Consider the following 22,674-nt stretch of genomic DNA (forward strand, 5'->3'; position numbering starts at 1 on the left):
TGCTGCGAAGTGACAATTTTATTTTGTTGAAGTAGATGAAGCAGCAAACACATTTAAATCAAATTATCTGCAGTTTTTTTTTAACTTCCAATAGACTTAGTTCAATCTAGAAATTAGCACACAAACCAATACCATAGCATTCATGATAACAAAACACCAGCCAGTCATAGAATCTTACAGCACAGAAGGAGGTCATTTGGCCCATTATGCCTGTGCCAGCTCTTTGAAAGAGCTATCCAATGAGTCCCACTCCCCCACTCTTTCCCCATAACCTTGCAATATTTTCCTCCAGAATGTCTGACAATTACTTACTACAGTTACGAAAACATGAAATGAGTAAAGGTCCTCCATTGCATCAAGCCTGTTACTTCTGCAGACAATGTGGGACGTAATCTACCTTGTTCTACTCCAGTTACAGTATTTAAAATCCTGCAGAACATTCTGCAAAAATATTGCCTTATCTCCAAAGGTAATTAAGAGAAATGTACAACATCAATTCACTCCTAATGTTCAATCCTGTCGTGTTGATCCTCCACAGATGAGCACCCTCCATCTTCAGCGGCATTGGGACCGCTGATGATGATGGAGGGTGTTCATGAATATTTGTTGCCTTAAGATTTAATTCCTATAACCTTCAAATCTGTTCTCAACCAGATATTTATGAAGCAGTTTTTGAAGAAGTTAATCAACACAGCCTCATTTGTTTTTGCTGTGTCTGCTCCACATATCCAACTGTTCTCTGGGGTCATTTCTTTCAATCCCACTTTTCATTCGAAGTTTGCTAAATTTGAATGTGTCATTAATTTTTCCCTCTGATTTTCTTGCTGCCCTGTTCCTCTCCTGCAGATGTCTTGATTTATTATTCTAGTTCCAAAGAGAGGCTGTTTACCTCGCAGTAAGCAGGATCCCGATTGTTAGTCGATTGGAAGATCACTTTTCAAAAAAATTAATTAAAAAAACGAATGGTCACTCAATCCACGACTGTTTGTGGGACAATTGGCTGCAGCGTTTCGCCCACAAATATACAGTCAATTCACTTCACAGAAAATTCTGTGAAGCGCTTTGGAATACATTAGAATATACAGCACAGAAACAGGCCATTCGGCCCAACTGGTCTATGCCGGTGTTTACGCTCCACATGACCCTCCTCCTGCCCTTTCCTCAACTAAGCCTTCAAGCATAACCTTCGATTCCTTTCTCCCTCGTGTCCCTATTTAGCTTTCCCTTAAATACATCTGTGCTGTATCTATATCGATATCTGTATCTATGCCTCAACAGCTCCTTGTGGCAGCAACAGTAGCTTTGAGACGCCTCAGCGACGTGACCGGGCGCTGTATAAAATGCAGTGGGTGTTATTATTAAGGGCTGCACACAGTCCCTGTCAGCAGCAGTTGCTGGTGCCAGATGTGCACGTGGCTCAGGTCACCCACGTGGCCCGAGCCCACGCTCTCCAGCGGGACCCTCCGGCACGTGCACCACCAGCCCAGAGCCGTGGGAACCGGCCCCTCGCGTCACCACTTGATGGACAGCCACGGCGACCAACCGCAGGCAGGAAGGCGGGGTCCACGGCCATGCAAATTAGGCGCGTCCGGCCAATCAGATTGTGACGGAGGCGGGGCGAGCGCGGGAGGGTGGGGGGCGGGGTCTGTGGAGGCCGCTGTCGCCTGACAACAGGCCGGAAGGAATGCTTGTGTACGGAAGCCGGCGCCCGTCAAGCGGCACCGCGAAGGCGGACGAGGGGTGGGGGTCAGGCTCGTGCGTCTGGCGAACCGAACCCGAGCCTGAGGTGAGAGGTGACGCGGCTGTGGCCGCTGGCGGTGTGTCCCTGAGGAGGGTGTGGGGCAGAGAGGCCGCGGCTCCGCCTGTCGCTGTGTGAGGAGGGTGAACCCACACTGTCTGACTGACTGACTGACTGACTCGCTCTCTCTCTCTCTCTCTCTCAGGCTCCGCGCTGACACCTCCCAATGAGTTTGAGCAACGAGTTCAAAAGAAACAGCTCAACAGAGAACCCTCGACTCATCAGCTGTGAGTTGTGCCCTCACTGACTCACTCACTCACTGACTCACTCACTGACTCACTGAGGCTCAGGCTCCCAACTGCTCCCACTGCTGCTGCTCTGTAAAGGTATGAAGCCGCTGTGAATCTTAGTGAGTGAGTAACTGAGTGTGACAGACACACACACACACAGACAGACACACACACACAGACAGACACACAGACAGACACACACACAGACAGACACACACACACAGACAGACACACAGACAGACACACACACACAGACAGACACACACAGACAGACAGACACACACACACACAGACAGACACACACACACACACACACACAGACAGACACACACAGACAGACACACACAGACAGACACACACACAGACAGACACACACAGACAGACACACACACACACACACACACACAGACACACACACACACACAGACAGACACACACACAGACAGACAGACAGACACACACACAGACAGACACACACACAGACAGACACACACACAGACAGACACACACACACAGACAGATACACACACACACAGACAGACACACACACAGACAGACACACACACACAGACAGACACACACACAGACAGACAGACACACACACACACAGACAGACAGACACACACACACAGACAGACACACACAGACAGACACACACAGACAGACACACACACACAGACACACACACACAGACAGACAGACACACACACACACACACAGACAGACACACACACACAGAGACAGACACACACACACACACAGAGACAGACACACACACACACGGAGACAGACACACACAGACAGAGACAGACACACACACAGACAGAGACAGACACACAGAGACAGACACACACACAGACACACACACACACACACACACACACAGACAGACACACACAGACAGACACACACACAGACACACAGAGACAGATACACACACAGACACAGAGACAGACACACACACACACAGACACACACACACAGAGACACACACACACAGAGACACACACACACACAGAGACACACACACACATACAGACACACACACACAGACACAGACACACACACACACATACAGACACACACAGAGACAGACACACACACAGACATACAGACACACACACAGACATACAGACACACACACAGAGACACAGACACATACAGACACACACACACAGACATACAGACACACACACAGAGAGAGACACACACAGACATACAGACACACACATACACACACACACAGACATACAGGCACACACACACACAGACATACAGACCCACACAGACACACAGACCTACACAGTCACAGAGACATACAGAGACAGACACACACAAACAGACGCACAGTGACACACACACAGACAGAGACACACACAACACAGACACACACACACAGGGACACAGACACAGACAGACACACACGCAGACAGACACCACACACAGAGACAAACACACAGATGCAGACAGTCACAGAGACACACACAGGCACAGTTACACACAAAGACACACACACAGACAGAGAGAGAGAGACACACACAGACATACACGCATATAGACACGCACAGACTCAGACACACGCACATAGAGAGAGACACACACACACAGACTCAGAGACATACACACTCAGATACACACACACAGACACACACGCATAGACACATACAGACAGACAGACAGACAGACAGACAGACACACAGACACACACACACAGACAGAGAGACACACAAACACAGACAAATACACACAGAGACACACAGACAGAGAGACACACACACAAACACAGACACATACACATGGAGACACACACACACACAGACAGACAGAGAGACACACACACACAAACACAGACACATACACACAGAGACACACAGACCGACACACAGATACAAACAGTCACAGAGACGAAGAGAGAGACCGAGACACACACACACAGACAGAGAGAGACCGAGACATACCCACCCAAAAAGACACACACACACAAAGACACAGAGAGAGACACACAGACACACACACATATAGACACACACAGACACACACACACAGACAGAGACACACACACACAGACAGCAACATACACGCAGAGACGCACACGCAGAGACGCAGAGAGAGACAAGCACACAGACACACACGCAGAGACACACACATACACACACATTAACATTAACAGACACACACACGCGCATAGACACATATACAGAGACACATATACACAGACACACACAAACAGAGAGACACGCACACAAACAACACAGATACACACAGAGACACACAGACAGAGATGCACACACACAGACGCGCACACGTGAGAGCGAGACCGAGACACACACACAGACACAGAGAGAGAGAGAGACACACACAGACAGACAAACACCTAAACACAGAGAGAGAGACAGACAGACACAGACGACAGAGACACACACATAGAGACACAGAGAGAGAGACACACAGACAGAGAGAGAGAGAGAGACACATACGCAGATACGCACAGAGACACACGCAGACACACACACACAAAGGCACACACACAAAGACATGGAGAGACAGACACACACAGAGACAAACACACACAGAGACACCCAGACACACACACCCAGAGACACAGACACAAAGACACGGAGAGAGAGCCACACACAGAAACACCCAGAGACGCGCAGACACACACACGCGCAGACACACACACGCGCAGATACACACATGCGCAGACATGCATCGATACATACACCCAGACAGACACACCCAGAGAGAGAGAGACACGCAGAGACAGACAGACACACGCAGAGGCAGACAAACCCACGCGCAGACAGACAGACCCACGCGCAGACAGACAGACCCACGTGCAGACAGGCAGGCAGACAGACACACACTGAGACAGACACACACAGAGACAGACAGACACACACACACAGACACATGCAGAGACACACACGCAGGGACACAGACACAGAGAGCGAGAGACTGTGACATAGACACAGACACACACAGCCAGAGATACACAGAGAGACACACACACAGTAACACACACAGACACATGCAGAGACACACACACAGACACAGAGAGCACTGTGACACAGACAGACACACAGACACACACAGACAGAGATACACAGAGAGACACACACACAATGACACACACACACACTCACAGAGACACACACACCCACACAGACACACACACCCACACAGACACACACACCCACCCAGAGAGACACACACCCACACAGGGAGACACACACCCACGAAGAGAAACACACATCCATGCAGAGAGACACAGACACCCGCAGAGACAGAGAAAGAGACACACACACACACAGACAGACACAGAGATAGATGCACACACACAGAGACAGACGCACACCCACAGAGACAGATGCACACACACAGACAGACGCACCCACACAGACAGACGCACAGACAGACAGACAGACAGACACAAGACACAGAGACAGACAGACACAGAAACAGACACAGACAGACAGACACAGACAGACACACACACGCACAGAGACACACACGCGCAAGAGCAGACATGGGCGGGCGTGCATAGACCCACGTGCGGGCGCGGGAAGACACCCACGCCCAGAGACACACCCACGCCCAGAGACACACCCACGCCCAGAGACACACCCACGCCCAGAGACACACCCACGCCCAGAAACACACCCACGCCCAGAGACACACCCACGCCCAGAGACACCCCCACGCCCAGAGACACACCCACGCCCAGAGACACACCCACGCCCAGAAACACACCCACGCCCAGAGACACACCCACGCCCAGAAACACACCCACGCCCAGAGACACACCCACGCCCAGAGACACACCCACGCCCAGAGACACACCCACGCCCAGAAACACACCCACGCCCAGAGACACACCCACGCCCAGAAACACACCCACGCCCAGAAACACACCCACGCCCAGAGACACACCCACGCCCACAAACACACCCACGCCCAGAGACACACTCACACACAGGCGCGCACACACGCAGAGGGACACAGCACGCGCTCACGGAGGCACACAGCGCACATGGAGGGGCACGGTGCACGCAGACAGACAGCACCACACACATACAGACACACAGACGCAGCGGGTATTGTTTTGTCTGTCAGCTCTTTCCCCGCTGAAGGAATTCAGCAACTTGTTTTTGAGGCAAGAAATTAAGTCTTCTCCCACTGGTAATAATACTAATAAAAGATCTTTCTCATCTGTGGTGGGTATTTTTTATTAGTATTATTATTTTAATTGTATATCACGAGGGGTTAGTTGCCAGTACTTTGATTTGTCTCACTTATAAGGTGTAAAGGTGATGGTTTATGAGGTGGTTGGTTGGTGTTGCGCGCGTGTGTGTGTGTGTGTGTGAGAAGGAGGGAATAAAGACATGTATAGACATTTATAAGACACTGACATACTGGGATCATCTTCACAGGCTTCCTGGGAATGTGCAGAGGTTCGTGTGTCAGGGAAAGGGTTCATCTGTCAGACTTGTGTGTCAGCAGATAGCTGCATGAAAACCACTGTGGAGAACTTGTTAACATGAGCCGCAGATTGGAGCAGTTGTATCTAATGGTTGTAAGCTTAAAGTTTTAAATTGTGTTCAATCGACTGCAGCATTCACCCCACAAAATACACAGTCAGTCCACTTTACAATATGTTCTGTGAAGCAATTTGAGATGACCAACAACGTGATAAGGCGCTTTATCAAATGCAAGGATTATTATTACCATTGTACCCCATAGTGAATACTGACAAGTGCTTCTTGACATCATTTAAAAAAACACAAATTGACAACTACTGTTTAACCCATTGGATGCTGGATTTTAACCTTATGAGGCCTAGCTCCAAAAGCACAGTCTAGTTTTTCTTTTCTAAAACACTAATACAATGTTACTAAATTAATTTAGAAATGAAAAGAAAGGCTGAATAAGTCTTTAATTTTATAACAAACTATATCGATATTCCTTTAGTTTCTATGAATTTGGATCAGTTTGAATCGATGCAACAGTCAAACATTCTGTTCACTTTTTATTGAACTTTTGTTTGGGTGTTGGAAGGGGTGTAATTGATGTGTTGAGATGGTTTCTATATCCTGTCATTGTGTGTATGTGGAGAGGGACTCTGGCCTTATGCATATGTACTACATCATTTTCTGAATCCTGCCAGAAGTTTTTTTTTAATGTTGTGACATTTACTATGCAGATGTCTGTTTTCTGTGGCAAAAGCCACCGAAAACAAAAAAAGGTACTGTTTCTTTTCATACTTGTTTGCCTGAGCATTAAAAGTGCTCCGAGATGCCAGCGCGTGAAGGGTGCTATATAAATGCAAGTTATTGTTGTATGATTGGGATAAGATTTAAATTTATTTGCGTATCCGGTATTCTGTTAAAGGTGAAACTTGCCCAGTTAATGTATATCGTACAACATTATCTGGCATTCGAGGGAGTCTGTCTGATCAGACAGTTAAATACACAATTTAAGGCATCCTTAATTTCTGGTAGTCATTGCTGTTGAGTGTTCTTTTAACACTGAACAAAATGTGATTCTGGAAGAATTGCAATTCTGCTGTTTCTAAGTGCTGGAAGAGCATTGCAGTATATCTTATGTCAGTTTGCATACCAGGCTATAGTTTCTCTATTATTAATGATTTTTATTGGATGTTAAAAGATGATTAGGTCAAATTTAATAAATGGGTGCTCTCTAAACACTTCAGGTCAGGGCAGATCCGATGGTGTAGTGGATGGAGATGCATCTTTTGAATGTGTTAGTTCGATTTCTGGTTTGTGCAGATTTTGCTGGTCTCAGATGGGACTGTGTGGGGAGGCTAAATTGGTTCTGGGGTCCCAGGGCTATGGAGGATACAGAGTTTCTGAAAGTATTTTTTGGAATGATTACTGTTAAGATTTGGGGACACAAATACAATATGCAAAAATTGTTCTCGGTGAACAAATTAAGGGTAGAAAAGTTTTTCCTTTGTCAGCCGTGTGCCTGACACGTGCGAAAACCATCACCATGCTTAAGAGTATTGAAACCAAGTTGAGATTTTCATGCATCCCATCCACATGTTGAAATGCCAGAGATAGATTGTTGGAATGCAATGCACACTCCCCACCATGGAGGGACAAATCCTGCTCACCTCATTCCGGAAAGTATTAGGCCCAGGTTGGCAACAGCCAAGGCTTGGGTACCCTGTAGCTCAGTGGTTAGAGCACTCGCTTTGCAAGCGAGAGACCTGAGTTCAATTCCAGGCAGAGGGCGAAACCTTGGGCAAGTTTCCTTACTCCACACAGAGCCTAATAATAATCCCTCCAAAACCCAAAACAATAATAAATTGGTCATTTTTAATCCACGACTGTTTGTGGGACATTGCTGTGCGCAATTGGCTGCCGCGTTCGCCCACAAATATACAGTCAATTCACTTTACAGTATATTCTGTGAAGCGCTTTGGGACGTCCTCCCGACGTGAAAAGCGCTATATCAAATGCAAGGATTATTATTATTATTATTATTACCCCAGTATGTGTTGGGATACTGCTGAAGTCTCACCAGTTAAAGCCACATAGCTTGTCATTGATATCACTGTCTGGCTCGCTTTTCTGCTGCATGTCCAGTTAGGACCGTCCTACCTGTTAAGGGCTTTGGCTTGCAGGGTTAACGGGAGCGGGGTGAGATTACTCCCTGCCTCCAGTGACTGGTCTGACCTTCCAGGTCCTGCAGATGAGTCAGGCTGGCTGTGCTGTCATCAGCAGTGCCCTGAATACTGCGGTCCCGCCTGGCTCAGGAACCAGAGTATCGGGACCGCCACACAGGGGTGGCTCGATTCCGACATTCCGTTGCCAAGCATGTCACCTGAAGAAAAGAGTTGCTTGTACAGGACTGGGAAATAAATACAAATTTTATTTAAAGAATTAAACTTAAAGAACGTAATGTTTCAATTCAGGGAGGGAAAACATCTGTTGCAGTATCATAAGAATGGAAATATATAGGGATTAATGAGACTCTAATTGACCCCCCAAATTTGCATATTATTTAAAACTACTCTAATCACTCCGACCTGAGTGTGAAATAAAAGTCCACTTGTATTTTGGATTATTTTTTTCCCCCATCCACTTAGTCTCCTGCCCCATGCTGGAAGCAGTCATTTTATGCCTAAATAGCCTAACTTTATATTGACACAAATGAACAAGATGACCTGAGAGTTTGTTTTCCCATTCCCAACAGAGTAAATGTAACAAGCAATTGGTTTACATTGCTGACTAGTTGGGGGAGGAGAGAGACATTTTTTCCTCATTTCAACTTCTGGTGTTTTTTGCCTTGGGAACATTGTAAAAGGTTGATTAGGTACAGTGAGTATCAATCGACTCAGGCCCCAGGATTAGGAGAACTCAGAAGGACCTGCTGGTGTCCTGAACATGAACTTCAAACCCGTTAAACGCCAGCCATTGTGCAAGTGCAAAGGCTTCTGCTTTTCATTTCCCACCCACCTCATCTCTTGATAGCAGTGATTCATGCTGAGCGTGTATCCAACAGTGCTGGATGTTTTCTGGTACCAACCCAAGAAACTATTTTCGTTTTGTGAGCCCAGCCTGGCTGTTGGATCAGGAAAGGAGGGGAGAATAAGAGCTCACTCTGATCTTGTCCTCATTCAGTGTTAACATGCCCAGACTTTCCAATAGGGGTCACTGGGTTTTCTTTTTCGGGCAGGGACCCAAGCTGTTTTTCTCCTATTTTTTCCCCTCCTAATCCCAGAGACACTGAGGCCCAGTCTGATATCAGGTAATTGAATACAGATCAGCCATTGAAACAGATTCCATACTAGGTGAAGAAAGTGTGAAGCATTCAGGGGTTTTAATTAAGTCTATGTACAGGACAGTGTTAAGGAATATGTTATTGGAATTTGTGGTGGTCCCATTCAATTTTCATGATTAATTTAACACCTATGGGCTAGCTTGTTGTTCTCCTCTTTAATATGTTCAGTTCCTCTACACTTTCATCCCTGGCCAAGGTAGTCTCCACCCAACCCCCTTTTCCCACTAGTTAAACTTGTTCTCATCCTCAAAAGAAACCTTTAACCTCCTTGTTGTTTTCAGTTGGTCTGATCTCACTTACTCTCCTCCGGCCATATAGGCCAGTCACTTATTGTGAAGGGTCATATCAGAATAGGTATACATAAACATTAAAATAGCTTTCTTTTTCAGATGCTGATTGACCTGCTGTGCATTTTCTAATTTTATTTTGATGAGCAAGGCTTCTTCTGCATGAAATGTGACTCCATGAAAGACCTGTCATGAAATATCGCCCTCTTTTTGGCTCTAATTCCAAAGTGAACTTTTGCATTGTAAACGAGAAGGAATGGAGGTAGAATTGAGAGGAAATTCAATACCGTCATACTTCTTTACTGTTGATCTGAATTTCATGAGTCAGTTATACTTTAATGCTAGTTTTCATTCTCTAAATTCTCCTAGAGTCATTACAAACTCTATACATTTGTCCTCTTGAGTCTCTTAGCTTAGTGGTTAGCCGCTCGCTTTGCATGCAAGAGGACCTGGGTTCGATTCCAGGGTAGAGCGAAATCTTAGGCAAGTTCTCCACATGCCTCTGTTCACCTAGCAATAAGTAGGAACCCGGTTGGTAGTCGATTGGCAGTTCGCTTTCCTGAGGTAATAATCCCTCCAAAAAATATTTTAGTGACTCAATCCATGACTGTCTGGGACACTGCTGTGTGCAATTGGCTGCTGCATTTCCCCCACAAAATACACAATCAATCCACTTTACAACATATTCTGTGAAACGCTTTGAGATGTCTCAACAACGTGATAAAGCACTATATCAAATGCAACTATTATTATTATGCACTTTATGGATTAAGGTACAGTGATTTACGTTGGTAATCTACATAGACAATCACAGTAAAATGAGACATTTTGGAGGAAAGAAACTTTGACTATTATTTGTGAAGACATAAGGTCAGTTATGGTACTGAGGTAGTTGGGCCACATGGCTGTTCAGGTAAACTGTTTGAGAGTACTGTGCACTCGTGTTCCTTCTCTTTATATGCACAGCTTTTGCTAAGTGGAGTCCTGTAGCTTAGTGGTTAGAGCACTTGCCTCGCAAGCGAGAGACCTGGGTTCGATTCCCGGCAGGGCAAAACATTGGGCAAGTTTCCTTACTCCACATGCCTCTATTTACCCAGTAGTAAGTAGGAACCCGGTTGTTAGTCGATTGGCGGATCACTTTTCTGGAGAAAATAATTCCTTCAAAAAAAAATTGGTCACTTCAATCCACGACTGTTTGTGGGACACTGCTGTGCACAATTGACCGCAATATTTCACCCACAAAATCTACAGTCAATTCACTTACAGTATATTCTGTGAAGTGCTTTGAGACATCTCAATGGTGTGATAAGGTGCTATATCAAATGCAAGGGTTTTTATTATATATTAGTAAGTAAATATAGCGCAGTACATTTTTTTCATTGAGAAATGTAGATTAAGAGAGGACAAAGGAAAATTGCCCAGTATACCTTTGAAAGGGGATAAACACTATGTTGAGAAGTAGCAGACATTTGATTTCAAGCTTAGATTGAAAAATTATCTTGTCAATTGTAGGAGGAAGAAAAAGCTCAGGAAAGGGAATAAAGTTTTAAGATCCTAAGAGAACAGTGTTACACTGCAACGAGTCTCCATTTTGACAGAGTGCAAAGCAAGAGCATGTAGTACTGGAGTAAAGTTGTCAGAGGAGCGTTGACCTGCAATCTATAGTTAAATAGAATAGAAGCAAAGTTATCCTTTCCATGTCCTGTTGCAATCTCTTTCACCAACATCCGGTTGCAGCTTATTTGAAGAGCTTTTTTTCATATTTTGCCCAGTCAAGCAAAGAGAGGCTACAAGGCTACAAAACCAAAAAAAAAATAATAAATTGGTCATTTTCAATCTATGACTGTCTGTGGGACATTGCTGTGTGCAATTGGCTGCCACGTTTGCCCACAAATATACAGTCAGTTCACTTTACAGTGTGTTCTGTGAAGCGCTTTGGGACGTCCTCCCGACGTGAAAAGCGCTATATCAAATGCAAGGATTATTATTATTATTAAGAGGAGCCTATTAAATCTGCCCCGAGACGGTTCCACCCCGCAGCCTTCTGCCTCCCTCCCAGCATCGTTGCTATGTTTCTCTCCTTTTTCCAGACGCTTAGACTCCTTGAGGAATGGTGAAAAACTAGAGAAAATTGTAAATATAAAAGAGGTGAATTTGAGGTGGGGGGGCGCCCGGAGGGAGGGAAATCTTCCAGTTTGAAAAGGCAGTCAAGCCAAGCAAGTTCCAAGAGAGCGCAAGACCTCCCCTAACAAAGAACCAAATGCCCCTAATACCTTGCTGCATTATTGTTAGCACCCTGTGTGTAGCTGCCAATCTGATGTGTTGTTAACGGTCTGTCTCAACAGTAAGTCTTTTGCAAGTAGTTGCTATTTGGACGGATTGAATCACACAACAGAAATCTCCACAATTCTTTGAGAGAAGTGCTTCCTCGGGTCCAGACAGAAGTGATGTTTCTCCATCTCTAGGGTGTGATCTCTAATTCTGGAACGTGTAGTGACTATGGACGTCCTTCTGTCTGTTATGTCAATTCCTTGCAGATTCTTGAAGATATCGTTGAGATTGCCCATCAGTCTCCTCTGCTCTAGCGTGAACTGGCCCAGTTCCTCAAGCCTTTCACTTTTGGTGCCCTCTAAGGGATGGAAATCAGTCTTGTGGCCCTCCTCCGCTTTTTTTTCCATTGCCTTCACGTACTACAACAGACGTGGCAACCAGAAGGAGACACCGGACTCAAGATGAGGATGCCTCAGAATAGGTTTTTAGGTTTTTTAATCAAAAAAACTTGATTAAATGAAGAATTAATACTACAGCCATCAATGTTAGATTTTGAGGCATGAAGATAGTGTATGAAAACTGTCATTGAAGACGAGGTAAGACAACCAGATTTAGTGATTCCGCTGTGAGACTGCAAGAATAGATGCATAGAATCTAGATGAAGCATTTGAGAAGCCAATAATTGCACTAGAATAACCAATTAAAACAAAAAAAATTCCCAGCAATAATGAATCCGAATGTGAACCAGACACCTCCAACTTGAAAATGAATCAAATTCTGGATTTTCAAGCAGTGAATGGTCAAAGTCACTGAGAACATTTGTGCCCAGTTACTTTTAAATTGACCCTGGCTGATTCAACAAGTTCTTTAACTGGTTAAAGTGTGAATCATTCAATTTGTTACTGACTGAGCAATCTTTACAGAAGCAGTTCTCGGTCACTTCCTCTAATATAGGTTACAGGCGTCAATCTGTCTTAATTGGTTACTCTTGCCTCTGAGTCAGAAGGTTGTGCGTTCAAGCCTCACGTTGGGACTTTGAGCTCACAGTCTCCAGGCTGACATAACAGTGCACTGTTGCAAGCACTGCATTGTCAAAGATGCTGTTCTTCAGGTGAGATGTTGATCTATGCATTTTAGTAGCTACAATTTGTACTTTTTTTTATCAGAACCATAAGATAACACAAAGGTGCTTTATGAAATAAAATTAGTCCTTTTGACACTCGTACTCCATTATTACTGTTGATTCCAAGCCTGTCTACTTTATTGCTTGTATTCTTGCAGATCGCTTTTTGGGAGTAATAATTCCTTCAAAAAATAATAATAATAATACTTCAATCCACGGCTGTTTGTGGAACGCTGCTGTGTGCAATTGGCTGCTGCATTTCGCCCACAAATTATACAGTCAATTCACTTTACAGTGTATTCTGTGAAACGCTTTGAATTGTTTCAAAGATGTAATAAGGCACTATATCAAATACAAGGATTATAATTATTATTAAAAACAATGTGGGATGCTGAGCGCCACGAAATCTCGCCCAAAATTTAGGAGCTCTTTTGGGAAGCATTGAGCTCCTGGCAATAGCTATACATTCGGCCCTCTGTTGACTGGGATCGGTATTGCAGTACCTCTGAGCTAAGGAGTTTGATCTGTCTTCACAAAGGGGAAGCAGAGATAATAATAATCCTTGCATTTAATGTAGCGCCTTATCATGTTGTTGAGATGTCTCAAAGCACTTCACAGAATACACGGTAAAGTGAATTCACTGTATATTTTGTGGGTGATAATGGAATGCAGAGCGCAATTGTGCACTTGGTCACTTGTCTGAGACTGGGCTTGTCCTGCCAGAGAGGCGATCCAATCACCTGACTTGCTCGGTTGATTGGATCGTGAACGCAGATATATGACAATTTGGGGCCAAAAAAGTTCAGGGGATAAGGGTTTGTTTGCGTGGACAACATTGTTCTCTCGTGGAACATGATTTGGTCTAATTCAATTAATGGAGGTGAGCAGGGCCTATTCTTGCTAATTACCAATATCTATATAGAAAAATGCAGAAAACAATTGCCTTAAGAGCATCCAAACTAAATTACTGCATTCCACTACATTGTACTGTATATAAACTGTAGAAAATGGTCTGTTTTGGTGAATGAATGTGTGTTGATTTGTACATTGAATCCCCAATTTTTTTTAAAAGATCCTTTCCTCTGAATTGGACTAAAACCAGCTTTCTTTTCAAACTACCTGCATCTCTTGCCTGCCACAGAGATTTGGAGGAACAAAGGGGTTAAATTCTTCAAGGCAGCTGCAATTCCTTTTGCAAAATCTTGAGCAGCAACTGGCAAACAGAATTCGAGTACACGTACTTCAATCCAGCTATACAAAGTATAAATATATTGTAAACTATAAATACATTGGAGAAAACATTTCTTTATCCATTTTTTTAACCAGTTCAGATAATCAGCACTAGGCAATTTTATAGATCATTGGGTCAACAAAATATTTCTAAACGAGAAATCTTTATCTGTAAGCTTATGGAGAGCTTTATTTATGTCTTGCCTATGAACAGATTGGCTTGTTTTGAATGAAGGAAACAGCTACAATAACAACAACAACTTGCACTTATATAACACCCTCCACGCAGGGTAGCATCTCAGAGCGCTTAATAGTAGCGGAGCCTGATTCCGAACTGGGGGGAGTGGGGAGGTGACCGTAAGCACAGTCGAACAGGAAGGTTTTCAGGCGGGACTTGAAAGAGGGGAGAGAAGGGGGCAAGGCGGAGGGATTGAGGGAGAGTGTTCCAGAGTTTTGGGGCATAGTGGCTGAAAACACGACCTCCAATGGTGGGGTGGAGGGTGCGAGGGATGAGCAGGAGGCCGGTGCCAGTCGAGCAGAGGCACCGGGTGGTGGTGGATTGGGGAGTAAGGAGGTCGGAGAGGTAGGGAGGTACCAGAAAGTGAAGGGATTTGAACATGAGAATAAGTATCTTGAAGTCAATCCTTTTGGTGATGGGGAGCCAGTGGAGCCTGGCCAGAACTGTGGGTACGGAGTTTGGTCCGGGTCAGTATGCGGGCGGAAGAGTTTTGAATGAGCTGAATCTTGTGAATGATGGAGCTGGGGAGACCGGCGAGAAGTGCGTTGGAGTAATCCAGGCGGGAGGTGACGAACGCATGCATGAGGGTTTTGGCTGCTTTTGGGGTAAGGTACGGTTGGAGACAGGCAATGTGGTGGAGATGGAAGCAGGCGGTCCTGGTCAGGGACCAGATGTGGGGGAGGAAGGGCAGTTGGGGGTCGAACCAGACGCCTAGTTTGCGCACTGGTTCGGTGAGTTTGAAGGAGACCCCAGGGAGGTTGAAGAGTTTAGCTCCGCAGGAGTGAAGACGTTGACAGGAGCCGAGGAGTATGGCCTCCGTCTTGTCCATATTCAGCTGCAGGAAGTTTACGCTCATCCAGGCCTTGATGTCTGCCAGACAAGCTGATAGAACATTGGTGGACCTGGAGTTGGTACTGGAGGAGAAAAAGTAGATTTGTGTGTCATTCGCATACATGGGGAAGTTTACCCCATGTCTGCGGATGACATTGTCCAGTGAGAGCATATAGATGAGAAAAAGAAGGGGGCAAAGGATGAAGCCTTGTGGTACCCCGCAGGTGACCGGGTGGGGGTGGAAGGAGAAACCATTTGCTGAGATGAAATGGAGGCGGCAGTTGGTTAAGTACAACAACAACAAAATTACATTTATACAACGCCTTTGAAGTCGGGAGGACGTCCCAAAGAGCTGACTCAAACTCAAGTAGGACTCAAACTATGTGAGTGTGGTCCCACTAAGGTCGATGAGGGAAGAGAGCCAATGGAGGAGGATGGTGTGATCCCATCCTCTGTGAAGTGGTAAGGTGGCAGAACAGGAAGATAAAGCTGTAAAAAGGACATATGGGATACTAGGCTTTATAAATAGAGGTATAGAGTACAAGAGTCAGGAGGTTATGATTAACCTGTATAAAACACTGGTTAGGCCTCAGGTAGAATACTGCGCCCAGTTCTGGGCACCACACTATAGGAAGGATGTTAAGGCATTGGAAAGGATGCAGAGGAGATTTACGAGGATGGTACCAGGAATGAGGGACCTTGATTATGAGGAAAGGCTAGAGAGGTTAGGATTATTCTCATTGGAGCAGAGAAGGTTACGAGGAGACCTAATAGAGGTCTTCAAAATCATGAGGGGATATGATAGGTTAGAAAAGGAAAAACTGTTTCCACTGATGGGTGTGTCTGTGACTCGAGGTCACAGATTCAAAATAGTATCTAAAAGAAGCAGAGGGGAGGTGAGAAGAAATTTTTTCACGCAGCGAGTTGTTCGAATCTGGAACACATTGCCTGAAAGGGTGTTCGAGGCCGATTCGATAACTACTTTTAAAAATGCGGTGGATGGGTATTTGAGGAGGACGGGTTTGCAGGGTTATGGGGAAAGGGCTGGGGAGTGGGATTGACATTACATTGCTCTTTTCAAAGAGCCGGCCCAAGCTCGATGGGCCAAATGGCCTCTTTTTGTGCTGTATGATTCTATGAAGTGAACAACTGTGAAGTGCCAGCATTTAATGCAAAGGAAGATTGATCTTTCTAAAATTAAGGATATTAGGTGTGGTACTGTTTTTGTAGTGAACTATTAATTAACTTTTAATGTCTTATTCTCGATGTCCTACAATGTATTCTTAAAGGTTAAATAATGTGTTTTTTTTCTTTTCTATAGACGATTTCATTCACTGTGTGTATATAAAAAAGTCTTCAAATGTGTGGAGTGTTGCGAATTCGCCTGTAAGCATTGCTGCCCTAATACATAAAATTGCTTAGAGCAAATTGTCACAATTCTCAAACTAATTTAATTACATTTGCAGAGTATGAAGTGACGTCTGTAATACTCCAATCTCTGGCTCCTTGTGTTGCACCCAGTTTGATGCTGATGAAATCCAGTGAGAAACTAATAAGCTGTGTTACAGCAACAGGGCTGCCTGTGATCAAAAGGAAAATGCTGTTGCCCTTATCAATGACCATTTTGAGAGGTGAGAAATAAACCGTAGATATTTTCTGATGGGCCAGATGGAGGTAATGCTGAATTGAAATTAGTTTTATGAATTTACATCAACAAAGGTATTCTTATCTTTGGGCTTATGCAGGACAGAGTAGAGCATTTGCATTTTGTTCAGCAAAACAACAGAATTCGCTGATATTTGGCTGCCTATATTTTGTTTTGAAAAAGGAGGGCGTAAAGTTAATTCTTGCTCATGTATTCAAATAGCCTCCAGTACCCCACCTACCTTTGTGATCTCCTTGGCCCTTATCCTTCACCCACTCCCTCTACTTTGCCAGCGCCAGCCTACTTCATGACACCCATCCTGCCATCAGTGAATGAATTTTCAGACATTTTTTCCCTGCTCTCCAGAACTGTCCTGAAATTCCTCTGCCTTGCTCCCTTCCTCTCTGCTTTCAAATCCCATTTTAAAAAATGTACAGTGTCTCCCTTCGCTGCTACCATTGTCACGTGCTTTACAGTGGTGGTAGGCTGGCTCGGTTGGTAGCATTCTCAACTCCGGGGGTTGTGAGTTCAAGCCCTGTGTCAGGGCTTTCAGTTCATGGTCACTCTATCTTGATGTATCACTGCTACAACAACAACAACTTACATTTATAAAGCGCCCTTCACATGGGCTAGTGTTCCGGAGTGCTTGACAGTGGCGGAGTCTGACCCCGAGCCAGGGGGAGAAGGAGGGGTCAGAAAGAAAAGTCTTTAGGCGGAATTTGAAAGTGGGTAGGAAGAGGGCAAGGTGAAGGGATTGAGGGAGAGAGTTCCAGAATTTTGGGGCGCAGCCACCGAAGATGGAGCAGAGGGCATGAGGGACAAACGTGAGGCCGGAGCCAGCCGAACGGAGGTAGCAGGTGATCGAGTGGGGAGTAAGCAGATCGGAAAGATAGGGAGGTGCTAGGGCATAAAGGGATTTGAACACGAGTGAGAGGATCTTGAAATCGGGAGGAATGTTACATTGCCAGATGTGCCTTCTTTAGGATGAAATGTTAAATCAAGGTCCTGTTTGCCTGGTCAGATGGATGTAGAAGATCCCATGAGACTATTCAATAATTAATGGAAGTTAATTCTGGAATCCTGGCTAACAGTCCTCAAATAAATTGTTCATTCACCCTCTACCTGTTTTGGGGATATTGTAGTGTGCAAATTAGCAGCTGTGTTTGTCTCAAATTGAAACTTTACAGGGAACTTTGTGAAGCATTATGAATCATTCTCAGTGATTTATCAAATGCAAGGATTATAATTGAGTATAGTGACATTTTCTGTAGGTAAATTACAGCAACAATTTTGTGCAGTGAGATTCCACAACCATCAATAAGGAAGGGTGAATGACAAATTAACTGGGGGAATGTGTTGATCACGACACCAGGAGTATTTTCCTTTACTTTTAATATAGTGTCATTCCATCGTTCACAACCATCTGAATACAAGTACATGGTTCAATATTTTTCCAAGGACGATATCCGCATTCAATTAAGAGCTCTCCAGTATTGTACCGAGTAACACTGTAGATGGATGATCGGTTCAAAAGCCACAAAAATGCAATAGCTCACTTGCAATAAATCAATAGAGTAGATATAACCCCAGCTCCAGTTTCTATTGCTGCTTCTCCATTGTTCTTATCATCTGAGTCGTAGATTAATCTGCAATGGTCTTCCCTCCTGTGTTGCTCACTTGATTGTTTGAGTGAGAAGTGATTTCTACGCATTCATATAGTACTTTGAGAACGTTGCGTTCTGTGGTTGGTGCAAGAAGTTAATGAGTTAGTCGGGATCATTCAGAAGATTGATTATGATTCTTATAATTCCTATAGCTTAGTGGTTAGAGCATTCTCCTCGCAAGCAAGAGGATCTGGGTCCGATTCCCGGTAGGTCGAAACATCGGGTAAGATTCTTTACTCCACACAACTCTGTTTACCTAGCAATAAGTAGGCACCTGGTTGTTAGTTGATTGGTGAATCGCTTTTCCAGGATAATAATTCCTTCAAACAATAATAATAATTTAATCACTCAATCCACAACAGTTTTGGGGAAGCTGCAGTGTTTTGCTCACAAAATACACAGAAGGCACAAGGGACAAATGGGAGGCTGGAGCTAGCCGAGCAGAGGCAGCAGGTGGTAGAGTGGGGGGTAAGCAGATCGGATAGGTAGGGAGGTGCGAGGGTATGAAGGGATTTGAAAACGAGTGAGAGGATCTTGAAATCAGGAGGAGTGTTACATATGTGACAAGGGTAGCAACCAAGGGAGATACTGTACAATTTTTAAAATACACAGTGTATTTTGTGAAGCACTTTGAGATGTCTCAAACACATGATAAAGTGCTATATCAAATTCAAGGATTATTATTTTAATTTCAGTTTGGTCATTTAAAATCCAGGCTGGGTGCTTGCTCAATCTAAATTGACAACCCAGTACCTGCACTTTTGCACATTCTCTCTGGGTTGGTTCATGAAAAATTCCTTCCTGACATTCAGTGCATCCAGGAGGTAGTAAATGTACACAACAGTGTCCGATACATAAAGCAAATATCCTCATTTAGTGGCAGTAAAATCAGTATGTTGAGCTATCACTTTATATAATCAACAGGAAACTATATAGAATTGAAATTATTTTAAAAGCTTAATTTCTGCAGCAAATTGAAATGAATCTGAGGATTCAGTGGACAATCAGATCAGTTTTTTAAAAAAAATCCTTACTCTGCTTACACAGTCTCTACTGTTGTGTCATGTTCGCTCATGACACTGAATTGCTGCATAAAGCTACCGTATCTGCGTATTCTCTGTACTCTCTATGTGGAGTCCTGTTGCTCAAAGGGCTCAGAGACGCTATCCTGCGTGGAGGGTACTATATAAGGGCAAGTTGTTGTTGGAGCATTTATCTCGCAAACAAGAGACCTGGGTTTGATTCCAGGCAGAACGTTGGGCAAGTTTCCTTACTCTGCATGGCTCTGTTTACCTAGCAGTAAGTAGGAACCCGGTTGTTCATTCATTGGTGGATCGCTTTTCCGGATGTAATAATTCCTTTCAAAAAAAAGTTTAAAAAATAATAATAAATTGATCACTTCAATCCACGACTGTTTGTGGGACACTGCTATGTCCAACTGGCTGCTGCATTTTGCCCACAAAATATAGTCAGCTCACTTCAGTATGTTCAGTGAAGCGCTTTGAGACATCTTGAAAACATGACATGGTGCTATATTGAATGCAAGGATTATTATTATGCATAAGTATTGATGATCTGAATTTTCTTGACTTTCTATACTATTTTAACAATCTCTTAATTTCAATTAAATGGATCATGACCTGGTACTTGTCTTGCAGTGACGTCATGACACCAGGACTTGTACAGTATTTTCTGTATAATATACAGTATTTTAAAGAGAGGAAGGATCCCGTAAATCAATGGAAACTAGGCAAGCTGGAGTACGTACTCTTTGCATTCCTGTTATTGAGTTACAATACATCCTTCAAGTTAGTTTCTGCGTTTGCTTCCATGATAACACAGAGTTCATATCTGATTAACCTGAAGTGCTTTGAGATGCTGCTTTTATGTGAAAGGTGATATATAAATAAAAGTTGCAAGATACAACAGTATGATGTGGATTTGCGTCTGCAATTGCTGATGCTTCATTTTTTCTGGTCTCTTGCGGCTGGATGGCTGTAATCCCACGAAATGGGAAGATTTGGCTGCAGTCTCCCAGATACCTTTGACTGCTTGGACCGGAACATTAATGGAGGTCTTAAAACGTCTTCTCCATTGTGGATGCACGAAGACATGCAAAGGAGAAAATAAAAATAGCAAAAATAGAATGCCCCACTTCAGGTCTTTGAGTTTGTCGTCTATCCTGGCACTGAATGTTGATACTCTCTTGACTGTGGTTGATCCATGTGCGAAAATTAGCTGCCACGTTCACCTACAGTGACTACACTTAAACTTTGTAAAGTGCTTTGGTATGTTCTTATATTAGACACTATCAAGTGCAAGAATTGTTCCTGTAACATAACACAATGACACTACAAACATATTACACAGCTAATATCACCTTGTAGAGGTCTGCCGGAGGACTGTTTGCATTCCCTACCTTTCTCTCCTCCTCTCCCTGTGCTCGAAGAATTGATATGTTTAGCACTTAACAAGAAATGGTGTAACTTGCATCAATGTAATTGGTATATTTGAAATGATATAGCCTGTGTAATATGATTCACTTTGCAGGCCTGCTAGTGTTGATTATGTTTCCATCTTGGTCCAATCTTTATATTTATACTTGATGATAGATTTCTGGTGTTCATTTGTTTTCTGAGCAGGAAGATTTTTTTTTTTGGTTTGATAGAAAACAATTTATTTCATCAAACCAATTTTTTGTCTGTGTTCCAGCTGTCTGACACAATAATAATAATCCTTGCATTTGATATAGCGCCTTATGGCATCGTTGAGACATCTCAAAGCACTTCACAGAATGTACTGTAAAGTGATTTTTGGAGGGATTATTACCCCTGAAAAGTGATCCGCCAATTGTTTAACAACCCGGTTTCTACTTACTGTGAGGTGAATAGAGGCGTGTGGAGTGAGGAAACGTGCCTAAGGTTTCACCCCGCTCATCACCATACAAGCTCATCACCATGCTTCAGAATATCCACGCTACTTAGAATGGAACAGAAATGTACTTTTTCTGTGAGGCTGAACAGATCTTTGGATCTTCCAAACATATTTAAGAGCACCTGAGCACTTGCCTCTACCTTTCATTGGCACTTTCTCAACGTTTTTAACAACTATCCTCTCCGCTCACTTAAAACCCAAACCTGGTCGCTTGTGCGCAGATGGCAGAAATCCGGCCTCATGATTCACCATCCCATGCCTCCGCTCGACTGTCACTGGCCTCCTACTTGTCTCTCGCACCCCCCGTTCCACCATTGGAGGTCGCGCTTTCAGCCACTACGTGTGGAACACTCCCTCAATCGCTCCGCCTTGCATCCTCTCCCCTTTTTGAAGTCCCGCCTGAAAACCTTACTTTTTGACCGTGCTTACGGTCACCACCCCCACCCCTGGCTCAGAATCAGGCTCCGCCACTGTTAAGGGTGGTGGTGTTGTTTGGTGATGGAACTGGAGTGAGGACAAATGATTCAGAAAATGTTACCTTGGTAATGCCTGGGAAAATGTAGGCTAGCTGTTTAGGTGCAAGCACATTGCTTGGTGACATTCACCCATTTCAT

At 44.2% G+C, this 22,674-nt stretch overlaps 1 protein-coding gene across 1 annotated transcript in view; it reads left to right on the forward strand.

Annotated features, from left to right (window-relative positions):
- Positions 1-2,067: 2,067 nt before the first annotated feature.
- The window catches only part of LOC103176877 (protein FAM214B), a gene marked incomplete at its 3' end in the record, with an annotated part of 79,504 nt that continues 58,897 nt past the window's right edge, over positions 2,068-22,674 (forward strand). The window contains 1 exon segment of the mRNA XM_042335443.1: positions 2,068-2,124.

This window comes from Callorhinchus milii, unplaced genomic scaffold (genome assembly GCF_018977255.1).
Source record: "Callorhinchus milii isolate IMCB2004 unplaced genomic scaffold, IMCB_Cmil_1.0 Scaffold1, whole genome shotgun sequence".
Taxonomy (NCBI): Eukaryota; Metazoa; Chordata; class Chondrichthyes; order Chimaeriformes; family Callorhinchidae; genus Callorhinchus; species Callorhinchus milii.